This window comes from Balaenoptera physalus (genome assembly GCF_965194825.1).
Source record: "Balaenoptera physalus genome assembly, chromosome: 7".
NCBI classification, from domain to species: Eukaryota; Metazoa; Chordata; class Mammalia; order Artiodactyla; family Balaenopteridae; genus Balaenoptera; species Balaenoptera physalus.
Genome location: NC_138886.1, coordinates 98,590,356 through 98,611,031, shown reverse-complemented (window position 1 = coordinate 98,611,031; position 20,676 = coordinate 98,590,356).

Here is a 20,676-nt window from a genome sequence, read left to right as displayed (position 1 = left end):
ATGTGCCCTATAGAAACAAATTACACAATTTTGAATATTTTTATTGTTAAGGAAAACTTAGAGCATCTTGTATCCTTACAGTAAGAGGTAATATCACAGATTCTCATATCACTGAACTTGAAAAATACATTTCTTCGAATCTGATCTCCAGAAACTTTGTTAGGCTCAATTATGATGTTTTTGTATTAAGTGTGATTATAGTGGAAATTTTTGAAATAAAGCTGCATCTCACATATACTTACATGTGATACATGATATGAAGGGCTTTCAGGAGAAAAAAATATTTCTTGTGTGGCTTCCCTGCATGTTAATAATCAAAGAAGCAAACTTAGCACAAGCTTGAACAAATTCTTATGGAATTTAAAAGGAAATAACTGCCTACGAACAAATCACAATTTAAAAAGTTTAGGCAAAACACAAGACAAACGCAAACCAAAATACGTGCAGGGAAGAAACAACAGTGAAACTAGTATGGGCATTGGGTCACATATTCCTGGGAACCAATTTGGTTCTAGCTGCTAGGATTTATGTGAACCTAAGTATATTAAAAGCATCTCTGGGGACTTCCCTGGTGGCACAGTGGTTAAGAATCCACCTGTCAATGCAGAGCGCACGGGTTTGATCCCTGGTCCGGGAGGATCCCACATGCTGCGGGGCAGCTAAGCCAGTGCGCCACAACTACTGAGCCCACGTGCTGCAACTACTGAAGCCTGAGCACCTGGAGCCCGTGCTCCACAACGAAAGAAGCCACCACAGTGAGAAGCCTGCGCTCTGCAAAGAGGAGTGGCCCCCGCTCACAACAATTAGAGAAAGCCCATGTGCAGCAACGAAGACCCAGCGCAGCCAAAAAATAAATAAAAATAAGAAATAAAATTTTTAAAAAGCATATCTGAATTAAGACACAAAATGGAGTATTAATATGTATTTAACTGGCAGAGTAGTTAGAAGCATCTGAAATATATACATTCAAAAAATTGTGTGTGTGTATACATGCATCAGAAGATAGATATATAGACATATATATACATATATACACATAAACATTTTGCCCCATTTATTTTATCTCTTGTTCACTCTCTTTCTCCATATGTTTTTCTTTCTGAATCATTTGAAAATAAGTCACAGACACTAAGTTTTACTACCCCTTAAATACTTAAGTATAAGAACACTTCTTACATACTCACAGTACAAAAATAAAAAACTGGAAATCCAACATCGACACAACACTATTAACTAAAATATAGCTTATATTTAAATTTTGTTAATTTTCTTTATATATGTGTGTGTGTGTATATATATATTTGTACATTGTGGACACACAGCTTTTTTGTTGTTATTGTTAAATACACACCAAAAAAGAGCTTACAGAAATTGTCTTAATTTTTAATCTCAGTCAAAACTTTAGACTTGATAATTCAGGAAAGTGAGCTGAAGAATGTTTAAGAGTAATAAACACATTTAATTTCCTAATTCATTAATTTCATGATGTATTTAAATATAGTGCTACCTGTATTTCAAAGCACCATTTCCTGTTATAATTTGTAAGAAAAGAAAATAGAAATTTAGCTAAAAAAAAAAGTATTCTTTTGAAAGCAGAAGCCCTGAAACCCAGCTCTAAATATAAACACTATTTAGCATATATTTTTAAAAAGTGTAATTGAGTTATTACTGGTAAATTAATAGGAAAAGAACTGCAGACGTGGGCCTTAAGTACCTTCCTGAGGCATTCTGTAGGGGCTTAAAATCATTCACCCTACAGAATAAGGGCGTTCTGTCCTTGCTCATAGTGACACAAACAGTCCCAGGGTTTCCCCTCCTGGAGATCTTGGTGGAGCAGGGAGGCCTGAAAGTCTAGCTCCAAGTCCTGCAACTGTCCAAAGGAGCTGCCGGTGTGAGGTCAACTGCTGCTCCCTGAGGCTGGAAGGGTCCTGCCCCAGGATTCCAAGGAAGGCACTGGCCTCAGTGGCAGTTAAATGAGAAGACCTAACTGTACAGGCTTGATGGGCATCCATGTATAATGGCCCATCGTGTGGGAAAGGAGGAAATCCTTCCCTGGATCATAGGGTGGGAGAAATCCAAAAGGGCATTCTGGTGATGACATTGTGATACTGAATCATTCAACATAGCCTTTGAACTCTGAACTTTCATATACATACATATATATACAAAATATATATGATTTTATATATATATATAAGACAAGCAGAAATTGCTGTAAGTCATTTCATAATTTTTTTATTCTGTTTTGTTTTGTTGAGATATTTCCTTTTGGTAACCATTAATTTTGATAAAATTTCAAACTTGCAGAAAAGCTTAAGAATAGACAAAGACATCCTGTAAATTCTTTATCAAATTTACCATTTTAAACATTTTGCCCCATTTACTTTACCTCTCTCTTACTCTCTCACTCCATTTGTTTCTTTGTTTTGTTTTGTTTTTTTCTGAATCATATGAAAGTAAGTCACAGACATTAAGCTTTATTACCCCTGAAATACTTAAGAATAAGGACACTCCTTACATAATCACAGTACAAAATTAAAAACCTGGAAATTCAACATCAACACAACACTATTAACTAAAATATAGCCTCTATTCAAATTTTAATTGTCCTAATAATGTCTTTTGTAATTATTTTTCTCCAGGTTCAGGATGGAATCCAGGACTGCTAGCTGCATTTAGGTGACATCTTTAATCTGGAGACGTTCCTCAGTTTGTCTTTGTCTTTTATGACTTGGAGACTTTGACAAATACAGATCAATTATTTTCAGTTTGGTTTCCACATGATTAGATCCATGTTAGCAGCTTGGAGAGGAATTCCATAATACTGACGTTCTGCCCAATTGCACCCTCTAAGATGACACAAACTCCAACACCATGCGCCCCAGGGACACTTGATGTCCATTTGTTGGTGATATTAACTTTGGGTAACCAGATTGTTTTTTTACTGTAAATTTTCTGTTCTCCATTTCTAACTAATAAGCTGTTCTGTAGGAAAATATTTCAAAACTAAGCAGTTATCCTGTTCCTCATCAAACTTTCATCCACTGATCATTCTTACCTGAATGTTATTAATATGCTCTGAAGACAGGTTTCCAATGCCATCATTCCTTCTACATTTGTTAATTGGCATTCACTATAAGAAACAGCTTTTCCTTTTCTCTCACTTATTATGTATTCATTAATTTATTTATACCTGAATATACTAATGGGCTCTGATTTCATCTTATTCCTTATTTATTTTGATGCTCAATTGTCTCCTGTATTAGTCAGCTCAGGGTACTATAACAAAATACCATAGGCTGGATAGCTTAGACAACAGAAATGTCTTTCTCACAGTTCTGGAGGCTACAAGCCCAAGAACAAGGCATCATAAAAGTAGGTGTCACCCTGAGCCTTCTTCTTTTGGCTTGTAGGTGGCCGCCGTCTCACTGTGTGCTCATATGGCCTCTTCTTCGTGTGTGCTTGGAGAGAGAGAGAGAGAGCGGTTTTGATGCCTCTTATAAGTGCCTCACTCTCATGACCTCATCAAACCTAGTCACCTCCCAAAGCCCCCACCTCCAAATCCCATCACATTGGAGGTTAGGATTTCAACATATGAATTTAGGAGGGGAAAATATATTGATCCCGTCTGGACAATTATCTCCTATTGGTCAGAGGGAAACACTTCAAGCTGACTCTTAAGTCCTTTTCACAAGCTCCAATATTATTGGAAGGCTTAATTGTTTTCTGGCATAAGATGTACCAAGGTCATCTTGTTCTTTCATTGTCCTAGATATGGAATCAAGAATTTTCCAAGGACCCCTGTTTCTTTTTATGGGGAGTGATATTTAGAAAACAGCACACTATATGTGCTGTTTGCTACTGGCTTATTGCTCATTGCTACTGGCTTATCCCTGCTCTCGGTCCTCTCAGCAGAAAGAACTAGGTGAACATGCAGATATATGCACACACATATACATATACGCACACACACATGTACGTATACAAACATACATATACACGAACACGTACCACTCAAATACACATACCCATGTACACACACATGCTTGTACGCATACCACACATGCACAAACTTATATATACACACACAGACACAGAGACACAGACATATATACATGTATATAAGCTTTGTAAAACTAATAAAATGAAACACAAAATAGACATTTTAAATCTGATTCCTGAACCTGACACTATCACAGAAGCATATCTCTTAGGAAATGGAGTAGGAGCTAGACAACATGGTGAACAAACCTCATAGAATCAGGAGTCATTGACTCTTACCACACCTGTTCACCTGAGAAGCAGCTGTGAAGCATGCTAAGCAGAGTGGCAGCTGTATCTCTTAGCTATACCTTGAGTCTTAAATGTTCTGTGTTCAAAATCTCTACTCTTATCGTCACAAAGGTCATATTCACATTTACTTTAACGTTGGAATAAATATGGCTATATAACAACAACTCTTAATCTGTGAAACATAGAGATGAATACCTGTTTTCCTTGGGGACTTTGCTAGTGCAAAGCCTTCATTTGGTTGGGCTCATACTGAATGATGCACAAAGAGGCAAGTAGTGGATCAAGGGAAGGCAAGACTCCATGGGACACAATCTAGTCTCTTAATCTCAACTCTAGACCATGAGGAAATTCTCATTTAAATGAGAATTAAATGCAGTTAATTCAATGCTCTTAGCTATATTAAATTAATAGGTAATATTCTATATTATAAATCTCTTTTATAATGTAATCTTTGAGGGCAGGATTGATACACTCATAGCATTTTAGTGGACCTTCTGAAATCTGCTAAGAGAAGACTGGAAGGCAGTGTGAAAGAATGCTGTATCAAGGCTTGCTGAATGATGGATGTTATCAATGAGACCATCCAGTGTGGGTCAGCTCAGGGACACTCCAGATGATGGTTTCCAAGACAAGAGTAAATAAGGACCAGTTGGTCTGAAAAGTGTAATTGGAAACGGTTCTATATACGTCAAATTGTTTAAGAAAATTAATTAATTCAAGGAAGATAAATGATTACCTGCCACCATATGAAGTTTTGCTTGTTAGTGAGGGATTACACACATACACAACCACACACAATATTATTGAAAAAATTTTAATGATGGTTCTTTCCAGAATACTGTGTTCACTAATACATCTGGATAAGAGGAACTGTGTAGAAATCGTATACAAACTCCTCTAACCTCTTCCAACAAGCTCTAGTTTCTCCCCATCTTAAGCCAAAAAGAAAAATGATAAAACTTCAGCCCTCAGCTAAGTTTACCCCAGAATGACTATAAAATAAGACTAAAATAGCATAAAACAAAAATCCAGGTCTTTGAAGTCATTTGAGGACAGCCAAAGCCACCAAGATACCAGAGTAAAGGGAAATACATAGAGTGGGTCTTATATTCACCACAACCCTTTCCTTCAGAGCATTTGTTAGTTTGCCATTCTGTGCACAGACACAAAACAAAAAATAGCAGCCCAGAGCTTACAGCAATCTCACTGGGCTGCAGGAGCTGATGGCCAAAATTTGAGAAGAAAGGGAACCAAAGAGGACTTGACATTCTGCATGCAACTTCCTTCTGCACAGGGCATTTGATAAATTCTAGGCTGTACGGATGGATCAAAGAAGACAAGCAAAAAAGCAGTTTTAAGAGACTATAAAATGAAAGCAGAGTTTCAGCTGTTTAATGGTGCTGGAGAAATGGAAGTTGGAGTTCAGAGCCTATCAAAGAGCAGAAGTCCTGGTCAACATTCGAGGTTTTCATTTGAGACCTCAGAAAGTCTTCACCATGGGAGTCAGAACAAACTAGAAAATGCCAGCTTTAACAATGTCTGAAATACCATCTGAACTGGATTCAGGTGAACTACCCACTCTCTATCTGCCTACCAGCAGAAAATCCAATCTAAGGAAAGACAGCTTCATCCTGAGCCTCTATAATTGCTTATGAAATTTCTGTTATTTAATGAAAATGCAGTGCACTAAGAATTCCAGAAACATGATCAGGTAAACAAAAATACAAAAGTAAAAACAGACAATAGAGAAAACCCACAGGTAAACCCTATCTTGTCATGTCTCCAATCCCGCAGAGGCCAGCTGTGAGTCAGAGTTTATTCAGAAATGCACTCGTGAGCAATAATTATGGAAGGGAGGGTACAGGGGCAGTACTGGGAAGAGAGAGAAGTTGAGTCATCATGAAGACCCAATTATAGTCTAAACTGACTCCATGGAGAACTCTAGACCAAGAATGGGCTTTCTGAGTTGTGTCAACTTGCACAAAGATAGGCAGGCATTTATGTTCCTCATCAGTCAATGGATGTGGGCTCCCCTAGGGTGGTAAGACCTTGGCAAAGTGGTTCTGCATCTACAGCTGAGGCAATCCCTGGAGTTACTGAGAGCTGAAAGCTGTCTGCTGACAGAACTCCGAGCAGTGGAGCCAACAAACGTTTCAGTGAAGAGGGAATGTGGGTACACATCACATGTTCAAGAGGACGTATAAAAGATGAAAGATAGATAAAACTAAACTGGGATTTAAAAAAGATGTCGTGTTATTGGGACCTACGAAAAAACAGAAGCCAAGACAAGATTCAATGTGCAAGATATTTATTAGGAGGAACACTTGTAAGAGTGTATTAATAATGTTTGTTATTTTCTATATTTTATGATGCTTTGATATCTCGAGGCCTTATGGACCCAGAGAGAGATTGACCCTTGCAGGGTTAGCTAACTCCTAGAGATAGCAAACAACTTGCCTGAAAGCATGCCTCTGATATGCAAACCAACTAATCCAGAGCCTATACTCCCAACCACCTCCTTTATCTAATTCTCACACACACCAAGCCAGTATTCCTCCTGCCCTGCATCACCTCCGTGCCAGGTACCAGACAACTAGGGATGACTTTTATAGCCCAGAGTCCACCAAAATCATTCAAACTATCCAATCTTAGACCTGCTCAGATGCTTAGCCTGTCTTACCTTTCCTCCCCATGAAACCACAATAAATTCTCTGGCTCATGCTTTCGCCTCTCCTTCTCCCTCCTGACTGACCCTGGTGCTTCCCCATGTGGCCCTGCAGGGCACAGTATGCTCCCTCCCCTTGGGAATTTTAAGTAATAAACTCCTCCTTCAAGGCAGTCATCAGTCCATATCTGTCATCTTACCATACCTAATTAAACCAAATCCAAGCTACCCACCATAACAGAGAGGAAATGGAGAGGGACCCTGGGCGAACCCAGATATGACCACAGGAGAAGGAAAGAGAGAAGGAAGGAACATGTGTGGAAGGACCTTATACTGAAGTGCAGTCTTAAGGTATGCCTGGCAAGGATGTCGGGGATACCTTAAGGCAAACTTTCCTGGCAAATGAGTCCTCCATCTCTCAGAACCATCCTGACCTTGGTATTCCTACAAAGCTCACTGTCTGGGATCAGCCTGTGGGAATCACAGCCCCAGTACAAACACTGTGATGAATTTAGAATGCAGCTGCTGAGACCAATGGTCAATTAAATATAGTCCCTACTTTGGGAGGTAAGAGGTGCATTCTCATGGCCACAAAAAATGGTAATTCTAGAACACAAAACATGTAACTTGAAACAGAGATTCAACAGATGGGATATTAGTGAACAGGAAAATGGGTCAATAAAATTTTTTTCGATAGAAAAATTATGGGAAGGGAGAAGGAAAATACAGAAAGTTTGAAGACTGTACATGAAAAGCAGTGAAAATGTATAACAAAAATATTTATAGTACAAGAATAATGAAGAGGGAGAATTGGACAAAAGTAGTATTAGAATAGGTACTGACCAAGAATTTTCCAAAATTAATATCAAGTGACAAATTCAGAAAGCTCTACAAACCTCAAATCTGACAAACAAAAAATAAGCCAAATCTAAGTTTATCTTACTAAAATTGCCAATAATCAGTGACAAAGACGGGGAAAAGAATCATTTTGCTTTCAAACAGAAAACAATAACATTTTTCAGAAAAATTATGGGAGTATCTCTCTCATTATTTGGTCAATAAAAGAACAACATTTTTTAAGTGCTTAATGAAAATAACTGCCAACTTACAATTCTATACCCAGTAAAGAATATACTTCAAAAAAGAATGTGGTTATACTGGAGATATAATATGGAACATGATGAGTATCGTTTACATGGCTGTATGGTATATTTGAAAGTTTTTAAGAGAGTAAATCTAAAGAGCTCTCATCACATGGGAAAAAAAAAACATTTTTAGCTATATGAGATGATAGATGCTATCTGTAACAATTACAAATTCACATACTCTTTCACTCAGCTATTCCACATACAAGAATTTATACTACAAATAAACCCTCAAATGTTTGCAAGAATGTACGGATAACATTATTATCCATGGCTTTTGTTTAAGGACAGTAAATGGTTAAATCAATTTTCATACTTTGACTCAATGGAATACTAAGTGGCCATATCAAGGAAATGATCATGTATTGATAGATTGATCGCCACTATACTCTTAAGTGAAAAAAACAAAACATATAACAGAATACACAGTATGCTATCTTTTGTGAAAAGGAGAGTACAGAAGTATATATGAGTATTTGTATCTTCCCTGAATGTATGCATAAATTTTCTTTGAACAAATATGTTACAAATTAATAATATTGCTTGCCAGCAGGGAATGGGATTGATTAAGTGGGAAACAGCAGAATAAGGGAGATTTTTCACTGTATGCTCTTTTGTAACTTGTAAATTTATTATCTATTCTGTCTATTAATTTTTTTTAAGTAAACACTGGAAGTTTCCAGTTCTGGTAAAGATGGAACAAGCACGCTCCATCTTATTGAAGGTAAATAAAATCCTAGGGCAGAATAAACGGAACAGCTATCTGAGGACTCTGAAATGTAAATGGTAAAAGGTAGATTGAAGAAACAAACCAGAATCCAAGTAAGAACAATCCAGCAGTGAGGTTCTTAGATATTTCCCCCCCCCCCGCTTTGGTATCTCCTGACCTGAATTCAAAGTCAGCTTGAAACCTGAAATTGCACACAAGGTGTAGAGAGAATGAATTCCAAGAGAAGCCTTTTCTTTCTGATCTACCTTTAACAATAAAGAAGGGTGACTTGTGGGGGAGACTCAAGATCAAGAGGTGAAGTCAAGGGCCAAGGAGAGTTATTTCTAGACCTTGAAACCTAATTGAGGAACCCCCAATATTTACCTGGCTAGAGTTCAGAACGTGTATGGTAAAGAGACTACTTTTTTACCTTCCATTTTATCTCGTTTTGAATCACAATGTCTAAAGCTTCTATCCTATGCCTGCTATCATGCCCTTGTATAATTCCATTCTGCTGAAGGTGGGTGGGCCACGTGACCTGCTTGTAGCCTATAGAATATGTCAAAAGTGATAGCATGTTACACCTGTGACTATATTGCCTTATATAAAATTCTGTCTTGCTAGCATAGATTCTCCTTCAGAGCATGATGAAGTAAGTATCCATGCTGGAGAAGCTCACATGACAAAAGCAGATGGCCTATAAGGTCTGAGAGAGCCTCCAGCTGATAGCCAGCAAAAGTCATATAGCTGCAAGAAGATACATTCTGCCAACAACATGAATGAACCAGAAGTAAATGCTTCTCCAGTTAAGCCTCCAGATGAGAATACAGCCTGACCAACACTTTGATTGCAGCCATATGAGACACTAAGCAGAAGACTCATCTAAATTTTATCTGGACTCTCCTGACCCACATAACCTCTGAGATAATAAATGTATGTGCTATTTTAGCCACTAAGTTTAAGGCCATTTGTTATGCAGCAATAGAAAACTGAATATAGTGGAATGAAATGCACTGAACCACAGAGAGAAAAATAGATTGGAAAACAAAAAAGGAACAGAGCCTCAGACTTATTAGACAACATCAAAGTGTTTAATATTTGTGTCATTGCAGTCTTAGAAGAGAAGAGAATGTGTGCAGAAAAAAATATTTTAAGAAATCATGACTAAAAACTTCCCAACATTGGCAAAAGACATAAACTTCCACATTGAAGAAACTCAGTGAATCCAAGTAAATCCTTACTCAGATACATCATGAGCAAACTGCTAAAAAAAAAAACCAGAGAAAAATAATGCATAACACAGAGAGAAACAGTGATTTGAATGATGACATGTTTCTCATCAAAAACCATAGTGGCATAATTCAAAAAGAGTTATGTACCACAATGTTCATTGCAGCTCTTTACAATAGCCAGGACATGGAAGCAACCTAAGTGTCCATCGACAGATGAATAGATAAAGAAGATGTGGCACATATATACAATGGAATATTACTCAGCCATAAAAAGAAATGAAACTGAGTTATTTGTAGTGAGGTGGATGGACCTAGAGTCTGTCATACAGAGTGAAGTAAGTCAGAAAGAGAAAAACAAATACCATATGCTAACACATATATATGGAATCTAAAAAAAAAAAAAAAAAAAAAAAGGTTCTGAGGAATCTAGGGACAGGACAGGAATAAAGACGCAGATGTAGAGAATGGACTTGAGGACACAGGGAGGGGGAAGGGTAAGCTAGGATGAAGTGAGAGAGTGGCATGGACTTATAAATACTACCAAATGTAAAATACATAGCTAGTGGGAAGCAGCTGCATAGCACAGGAATATCAACTCAGTGCTTTGTGACCACCTAGAGGAGTAGGATAGGGAGGGTGGGAGGTAGATGCAGGTGAGAGGAGATATGAAGATATATGTATATGTATAGCTGATTCACTTTGTTATAAAGCAGAAACTAACACACCATTGTAAAGCAATTATATTCCAATAAAGATGTTAAAAAAACAAAAAAAACATAATGGTCAGAAGACAGTGGAACACATGTTATGCTAGGAGAAAAAAATCCATGTGCATGTAAAATATTATTCAGGAATGAAGGCAATAAAAAGATATTCTCAGATGAAGGAAAATTAAGAGAATTTGTCACCAGCAAACCCACTGTAAAAGAAATGCTGAAAGAAGTTCTTGTGAAATAACACCCAAAGAAAATATAGAATTTCAGGAATAAGAAAAGAGAAAAAGAAATAGTATCTATTTAAATATTTTAAAATTTTCTCTGCTTAAGTTCTTTTAAATATGTGTGACAACTAAAATCAGAAATTATAACATTGTCTTATAGGATTTTGAATATATGTCTACAACATAAATGGGGGAAAGTTAATGGACTTATGTTGTGGTAAAGTTTCTATATTCAACTTGAAGTGGTAAAATGTAAAATTCTTAGTATAATAATAAATGTTAAATATGTATATTTTAATACCTAGAGCAATCAATAGAAAATTACAGAAATATTATTTTTAAAATTCAATAGATAATTTTAAATGGAAACCTAAAAACAATTCAAATACTTCAAAAGAAGTCAAGAAAGAATAACCAGGAACAGAAAACAGAGGGAATAAACAGAAAACAAGTAATAGGAGAGTAGACCTAAATGCACACATATCAATATTATGTTATATGTTAATGGTATAAACACACAAATTAGAAGACAGAGATTGTTGGAATGGATTTAGAACTGACTGTATGCTGCTTGGAAGAAATGCAGTTTAAATAAATGATACACACAGGTTAAATGGGAAAGGTTGAAAAAAGGATAAACCATGCAAACACTGGTGAAAGCAGGAGTGGTTACACTAATATCAGACAAAGTAGATTTCTGAGCAAGGAAAAACAGCATGAATAAAGAAGAACATTAAATAATGACAAAAGTGTCAAATAACAAAGAATATATAACAATCCTAATGTGTATGCATCAAACAACAGAGATTCAAACCGCATGAAGCAAAAACTGAAAGAATGGGCAGATCTACAGTTACCGTTGAAGACTTCAGTATTCCGTTCTCAGTAATCAATACAACAATCAGAGAGTAAATCAGCATGAATATAGAAGAACTGAACAACATCATCTAACAACTTGATCTAATATTTATAGAACACTTCATCCAACAGGAGCAGAATTTTCATCAAGAGAGATCATATCCTAGGTCATAAAACAAACCTCAACAATCAGACAGAATGTTCTCTGACCATAATTAAACTATCTAGAAATCAATTATAAAAAGATAACTGAAAATTCTCCAAATATTTAGAAACAAAAAACACACTTTTAAATAATCTACGTGCAAAGAGGAAGTTTCAAGGGAAATTAGAAAATATTTTGAACTGAATGAAAATGAAAATATAGCTCATCAAAATTTGTGGAATGTAGCTAAAGCACTAGAGAGAAATTTATAGATTTAACTGTTTATTTAGAAAAGAAGAAAAAATTCAACTCAGTAATCTTAAATTTCCAACTTAAAAACTAGAAAAAGAAGAAGGAAAAAATGCAAAACTAGTGGAAAAAAAAGAATTAGTACAGATAAGAACAAAGGTCAGTGAAACTGAAGACAGAAAAACAGTAATGAAAATGAATAAAACCCAAAACTGATTCTTTTTAAAAAATTAATAACTTTGATAAACCTCTAGCCAGAATAACAACGAAAAAGAAAGAGAAGACACAAATTATCAATAACAGGAGTGAAAAAAAAAAAGATATCACCCCAGACCTCACAGATATTAAAAGGATAATAAGAGAGCAATATAACAATTCTAGGCACATAAATTAGACTTAGATAAAATAGACAAGTTCCTTGAAATCCATAAACTATACTAAAGCTCACCCAAGAAAGACTAGACAAGCCAAAGAGTACTATATCTAACAAGGAAATTAAACTCATAATTTAAAAATACCCCTTCACAAAAGACTATAGGCCCCAATAGTTTCACTGGAAAATATTATCAAATCTTTAATGAAGAAATAAATCTTCATAAATAAATGGTGCCAGAACAATTAGTTACTTGTATGCAAAAGAAAAAAACCCTCAAACTAAACTTCACACCTCATACAAATAGTAACTCAAAAGTGTACCACAGATCTACGTGTAAAATGTAAAACTATAAAACTTTTAGAAGAAAACATAGGAGACAATCTTAATTACCTTGGTTGGGCAAAGTGTTCTTGGCATGTTTTAAAAGAAAAAAAATAATAAATTGGACTTCATCAAAATTAAAAACTCTTGCTCTGTAAAATATATTATTAAGAGAATGAAGAAACAAGGTATAGACTGGGAGAAAACATTTACAAAACACTTATCTGACAAAGAACTTATATCCAGAATATATATATATTTTTTAAAATTCCCAAATCTCAACAGTAATAAAACAAACCAACTTTTTAAAATGGCAAAACATTTGAACAGACATTTCACCAAAGAAGATGTATTGTTGGCTCATCAGAAGATGCTCAGTATAATTAGCCATTATCTATTTGGGAAATGCAAATTAAAATCATAATGAGTTATAGTTTCACACCTATTAGAATAGCTTAAATTTTTTAAAATGTCAATGCCATGTCTGGCAAGAACACAGGGTAACTTGAATTCTCATACATTGTTAGTAAGAATGCAAAATGATACAACCATTGTGGAAAAGAGCTTGGTAAGTTCAAGAAGTTAAATATACAAACACTATATGACCCAAAAATCCTAATCCTATGTATTCACTCTTGATAAATAAAAACATGTTGACAGAAAATCTATACACAAATGTCTATAACAGTACTCTTTATAAATCATCAAAAGCTGCCAACTAGAGAAATGTCTTTTAATAAGTTATTCAGTAAATTCTGATACATCCATACAATGGAATATTACTGAACAATAAAAAAACCCTAAACTATTACAATACACAACTTAGATAAAACTTAAGAACATTACACTGAGTGCAAAAATCCAACCTCAAAAAATTATATACTCTATGATTCCATTTATACAGTACTCTATACACGTGTTCAAAGTCATATACAACTGTACACAAAAGAAAGCCGACTTACTATATGTAAAATTTTTAAATAATATAAATTAAAATAAACAATGCAAATGAAGCTGTAGGCAAGAAGCACAGGATTCCTCAAAGACTTCTGAGTTGATAGTGTGTGTTCTGTCCTGGTGCTTCTCTAAATTCTTTAAAAAATTTTTTTCCTATCTGCAAACAGCAAATGCTGGAGAGGGTGTGGGGAAAAGGGAACACTCTTGCACTGCTGGTGGGAATGTAAATTGATACAGCCACTATGGAGAACAGTATGGAGGTTCCTTAAAAAACTAAAAATAGAACTACCATATGATCCAGCAATCCCACTACTGGGCATATACCCTGAGAAAACCATAATTCAAAAAGAGTCATGTACTCCAATGTTCACTGCAGCACTATTTACAATAGCCAGGACATGGAAGCAACCTAAATGCCCATCGACAGACGAATGGATAAAGAAGATGTGGTACATATATACAATGGAATATTACTCAGCCATAAAAAGGAAAGAAATTGGGTCATTTGTAGAGAGGTGGATGCACCTAGAGTCTGTCATACAGAGTGAAGTAAGTCAGAAAGAGAAAAACAAATATTGTATATTAACACATATATGTGGAATCTAGAAAAATGCTACAGATTAACCAGTTTGCAAGGCAGAAATAGAGACACAGATGTAGAGAACAAACGTATGGACACCAAGGTGGGAAAGCAGGGAAGGGGTGGTGGTGGTGGGATGAATTGGGAGATTGGGATTGACATTTATACACTAATATGTATAAAATTGATAACTAATAAGAAGCTGCTGTATAAAAAATAAAATTAAATTAAAAAAAAAGTTTCCCTACAGTTGTGGGTGAGCTAGGAATCATTCCCCATTTGGCTCATTTGTGGTTCAATGAACCAGTCTCATAATTGGCCACTTGAGAATGGAAAATTCTCATTTGGGCTTTCCCTTTAGCCTTGTCCAAGTGTCCTACATTTTGACTGCACTAAAAGATTACTAAATACAAGAAAGGAAAAGGAGAAAGGAGAAACATATTAACCTGTGCACTTACCATATTTTATACAACTATCATCAATCTACAGGAGGGCCAGTTCCACAGCTAAGGTGCTAAGGTCTCCCAGAGCCTTCTGCTATGGCCCAACTGCACCAGAAGGTTTGAGGTGAACTGACTATATGTAATAGAGGTTTAATTCTCGTGGTAAGGTAGCAAGTGAAAGATGAAGTACAGCAAGGGACAGGTACGGCCAGAAGAATTTTTCAGCAAACTTTCTTTAATTTTCTACTCAACATTAGTAATAATCAGATATTCTGTGGGTGATATTTCCTTCCTTGAATGGTTTATGGAAAAAGCCATCACCTACCCTTCCTGAGACAGGCAGAAAAAGAGACAGACTTGTGTACACACAACTCCATAAACATGACATGGAGGTCAGACCCCTGCGTCACTCACTCATGTCTGAGATGACTGACAGTAATGCTATCTGATTCTAACTCCTTCTTTCTCATTTGGGACTCAGGGAAGTGGGCCACCTTTAAGAGAAATATCACCAAGTAGGAAGCATATAAAAGTTCCCTTGGCAAAGAACAGACACACAGACTTCACCAGGTCTCTCATGCTTTTATTCCCTCTCTTGTAACTTAGGTAAATGGCCTTTTGGGAAGACAATGGTCCCGCCTCATGGTATTCTCAAGTGACAGCTTGGCATATCTATCTTTTCTGAAATGAAAAAGAATTGTTACAGCACAAATGGCCAAAAATCTTGTCCTGCAAAGTGGTATTTTCCAAGGGGCCACTGAACACCAGGCAGGCTTGAGTTTCCTTAATAAAGTCCCAAACCATTGTCAGTGCAGCTACAGCCAAACTCAGCTACAGCCTTGGCCTCTGTCATAGTTCCCCAACATCCAGCAGGTACCCCAGACACTCACATCTGTCTAATTGTTACCACTTCTGTGGCCTTTTCCCAGCCCACACATTTGCTTCTGTCTTTCCCCTGACTTCATATTTGCCCCTGTTCATACCCTTGTTTCCTCCAGCCTTTTCCTACCCGGTCCCCACCACTTCTCCCCATCCCCCCTGCTCACTTATTTCAGGATTTTCACTCAATCCCTTTTCTTCTCAACAGTTCTTTTCTGTTTTTCTAGTCCCTCCCGGTCACTTGGTCATTGATCAAAAGACATTTTTTGAGAGCGATAATAAAAAGTTTTGGCAAGGATGTGAAGAAATTGGAACCCTCATACAATGCTGGTGGGAATATGCAATGGTGCAATTGTTAGAGAATAAAGTCTGTCAGGAGGGAATTCACAGAACATGTGAAGTAGGATGTGCCAGGAATCTGTCTCTCCATCTAGACAAAAATTGCACTGACAGAATCTGTCTGATGTAACTATATTGGAAATCTGGAGCCTATTGAAGGCTTGCAACTTCCAGGGAAGTCTTGGATGGTAAATTGCAGTCAATTTGGGGCAATTTCAGCTCTTACCACAGTAGCAGCTACCCATCCCCCAACTACAGCCATGTGGCAGGCAGCTGTGCACGTGTTCTGTGAGCAACTTGAACAGAGCTTGTAGGAGATGGGATGAGGAAAAAGGAGTCTATCCTCCAAATATGGCGGGATCTGTGCTCTAATTGTTTTTGGGGTTTTTTTGTAATGTATTTTTTTAACATCTTTATTGGAGTATAATTGCTTTACAATGGTGTGTTAGCTTCTGCTGTATAACAAAGTGAATCAGCCATACATATACATATATCCCCATATCTCCTCCCTCTTGCGTCTCCCTCCCACCCTCCCTATCCCACCCCTCTAGGTGGACACAAAACACCGAGCTGATCTCCCTGTTCTATGAAGCTGTTTCCCACTAGCTATCTATTTTACCGTTGGTAATGTATATATGTCCATGTCACTCTCTCACTTTGTCCCAGCTTACCCTTCCCCCTCCCTGTGTCCTCAGGTCCATTCTCTATGTCTGTGTCTTTATTCCTGTCCTGCCCCTAGGTTCTTCAGAACCAGTTTTTTTTTTTTTTAGATTCCATATATATGTGTTAGCATACAGCATTTGTATTTCTCTTTCTGACTTACTTCACTCTGTATGACAGTCTCTAGGTCCATCCACCTCACTACAAATAACTCAATTTCGTTTCTTTTTATGGCTGAGTAATATTCCACTGTATATATGTGCCACATCTTCTTTATCCACTCATCCGTTGATGGACACTTAGGTTGCTTCCATGTCCTGGCTATTGTAATTAGTGTGCTCTAATTGTTGATTGCTGCTTCTGGTCACAGAGGCACAGATGAAGAGGCAGGCAATCATTGTTGCTGCACCTTCGCCCACTGTTGCAAGCCCCTCCTATTTTGGCTAATGTGATTTCCAGGAAATTTCAAGGGCTGGTGCCATTTTATTCCACTACATGTTTTGCTTTTCCTCATTCAGAAGCCAGACATTAAAGACTAGGACATCCAAAAACAAGCGCACATACAGGAAAAATTTAGAAAGTTGCTGTGCATGCCTAAAGTATCAGAAAAGACAGAAGAAGACATTAAGTTTATATCACAGGCTGATGCTCAGCACAGAGAGGCTGCAATAGTCAACAAAAACAGAACCAATAGACAAAAACAATGACAAAAAATAACAAGCCCTGGGGAAGGCTAGAAACCCTGATTTCCAGAGTTACTGAATTATTATATTCAAGTGTCCAGTGTTCAAAAAAACCACAAGGCATACAAAGAAACAAGAAAGTATGGCCCAGGGACTTCCCTGGTGGTCCATTGGGTAAGATTCCATGCTCCCAATGCAAAGGGCCTGGGTTCAACCCCTGGTCAGGGGACTAGATCCCACATGCATGCAACAAGTAAGAGAAGTCCGCATACCGCACCTAGGAAGTCCGCATGATGCAACCAGAAGATCGTGCATGCCGGACTTCCCTGGTGGCACAGTGGTTGAGAATCCACCTGACAATGCAGGGCACACGGGTTCGAGCCCTGGTCCAGTAAGATCCCACATGCCGCGGAGCAACTAAGCCCGTGTGCCACAACTACTGAAGCCCGCGTGCCTAGAGCCCGTGCTCCGCAACAAGAGAAGCCACCACAGTGAGAATCCCGCGCACCGCAACAAAGAGTAGCCCCCGCTTGCCGCACCTAGAGAAAGCCCGCGCACAGCAATGAAGACCCAATGCAACCAAAAATAAATTAATTAGTTAATTAATTTTAAAAAATAAATGGATATTAAAAAAAAAAGATCCCGCATGCCACAACTAAAGATCCCACATGCCACAGCTAAGACCCAGCACAGCCGAAATAAATAAATAAAAATAAATAAATAAATAAAATATTACACACAATAAAGAAAGTATGCCTCATCCAAAAGAAAATAATAATTCAACAAAATTTGTCCCTGAAAAAGACTTAACATAAGACACATTAGACAAAGTCCTCAGAATAACAGTCTTAAAGATGCTTGAAGAATTAAAGGAAGATGTGGAAAAAACAAGAAAATGATGTATGAACAAAATGGAAATATCGATAAAGAGATAGAAAACCTTAAAAGAAATCAAAATGAAGTTCTGGAGCTGAAAATTACAAAAACTGAAATTTAAAAATTTACTAGAAGGATTCAAAGACAGTTTTGAGCAGGCAGAAGAAAGAATCTGTAAACTTAAATACAGGACAATGGAAATTATCAAGGTTGAGGAACAAAAAGAAAAAAAAGAATGAAGAAAAGTGAACATAGCCTAAGAGAAATAGGGACACCATCAAAAGAACTAACATATGCAGCATGGGAGTCCTAGAAGAAGTAGAAGAAAGATAAATGTGCAGAGAGGATACTCGAAGAAATGAGGACTGGAAACTTCTCAAATTTGAAGAAAGACATGAAAATAAACATACAAGAAACTCAATAAACTCCAACTGAAATGATCACAAAAACCCCACACCAAGACACATTAGAATCAAACTTTTGAGAGTTAAAGATAAAGAGCAAACTTCGAAGCAGCAAAAGAGAAATTAATCATCACTTACAAGTGGTCCTCACTAAGATTATAAGCAGATTTCTCATCAGAAACTTTGGAGGCCAGGAGACAGTGAGCTGATTTATTCAAAGTGCTAAAAGGAAAAAAAAACTCTCAAACAAGAATACTATATCTGGCAAACTGTTATTCATAAGTGAGAGGAAAATCAAGACTTTCCCAGAGAAACAAATGTTAAGGGAGTTTCTGACCACCAGACCTTCCCTGCAAGAAATGATCATTAAAGTCCTATGAAGTGAAATGAAAGGACAAAGATGGTAACTCAATGGTGTGTGGAGAAATAAAGATCTTAATAAAGATAGATACATGGACAAATATAAAAGCTTGTGTTACTGTGACAATGGTTTGTAACTATACTTTTTGTTTTCTGTATATTTTAAGAGACAAATACAGTGGGATAGATTTAGAAATCAATAACATAAAGAAAACTGGAAAATTCACAAAACGGTGGAAATTAAACAACACACTTTTAAACAACCAATGGGTAAAAGAAGAAATCACTAGGGAAATTCAAAAATAGAGATGAATGAAAACAAAAACAAACCAAAACTTATGGCTCTCAATGAAAGTGGTGTTAAGGAGGAAATTTATAGCTATAACAGCTTACATTTAAAAAACAAGAAAGATCTCATATCAACAACCTAACTTTACAACTTTAGGAACTTAAAAAGAAGAACAAACTGAAACCAATCTAGCAGAAGGAAGGAAATAAAGATTAAGCCAGAGATAAATGAAATACAGTATACATAAACAATAAAGAAAATCAATAAAACCAAAAAGTGTTTCTTTCAAAAGAGGAACAAAATTGGCAATACTTTAGCTAGATGGACCAAGGAAAAAAAAGAGAGAAAACTCAAATTACTAACACCAGAAGTGAAAGTGGGGGCATTACTATCAATTCCACAGAAATAAAAAGGAAAGTACTGTGAATCTTTGTACTCAAAAAAATTGAATAACTTAAATTAAGTGGACAAATTCCTAGAAACACAAAACCCACCAAGACTAAATCACAAAGAAATAGAAAGAGAATAGACCTGTAACTGGTAAGGAAATTGAATCAGTAATCAAAAATCTCCCAAAAAATAAAAACCCTGGATCTGTTGGCTTCACTGTGAATTCTACCAAACATTTTAAAATGCACTAATACCAATCCTTCTCAAATTTTTCAAAATATTAAAGAGGAAGGAACAGTTCCTAACTCATTCTATGAAGCCAGCATAACCCTGACACCAAAGCCAGACAAAGATACTACAAGAAAACTATAGACCAATATCTCTTATGAACCTTGATGCAAAAATCCTCAACAAAGTACTACCAAACAAAATTCAGCAGCATGTTAAAAGGATTACACACCTTGCCCGAGCAAGATTTATTCCCGGAATGCAAGGATGGTTCAAAATATAAAAATCAATCAATATAATATGCCACATCAAGAAAATGAAGGAAAAAAACCACATGATCATCTAAATTGATGCAGAAAAATTATTCGAAAAAAATTGAACATCTTTTTACGATAAAAACCGTCAACAAAATAAGAATAGAAGGAAACTACTTCCACATAATAAAAGCCATATATGAAAAACCCAGAGTAAACATGTGATGAAAGATGGAAAGCTTTTTCTCTAAGATCAGAAACAAGACAAGGATGCCCACTTTCACTACTTCTATTCAACATAGTACTGGAAGTTCTAGCCAGAACAATTAGGCAAGAAAAAGAAAAAAAAGGCATCCAAATTGGAAGGGAAAAAGTAAAATTATCTCTGTTTGCAGATGATA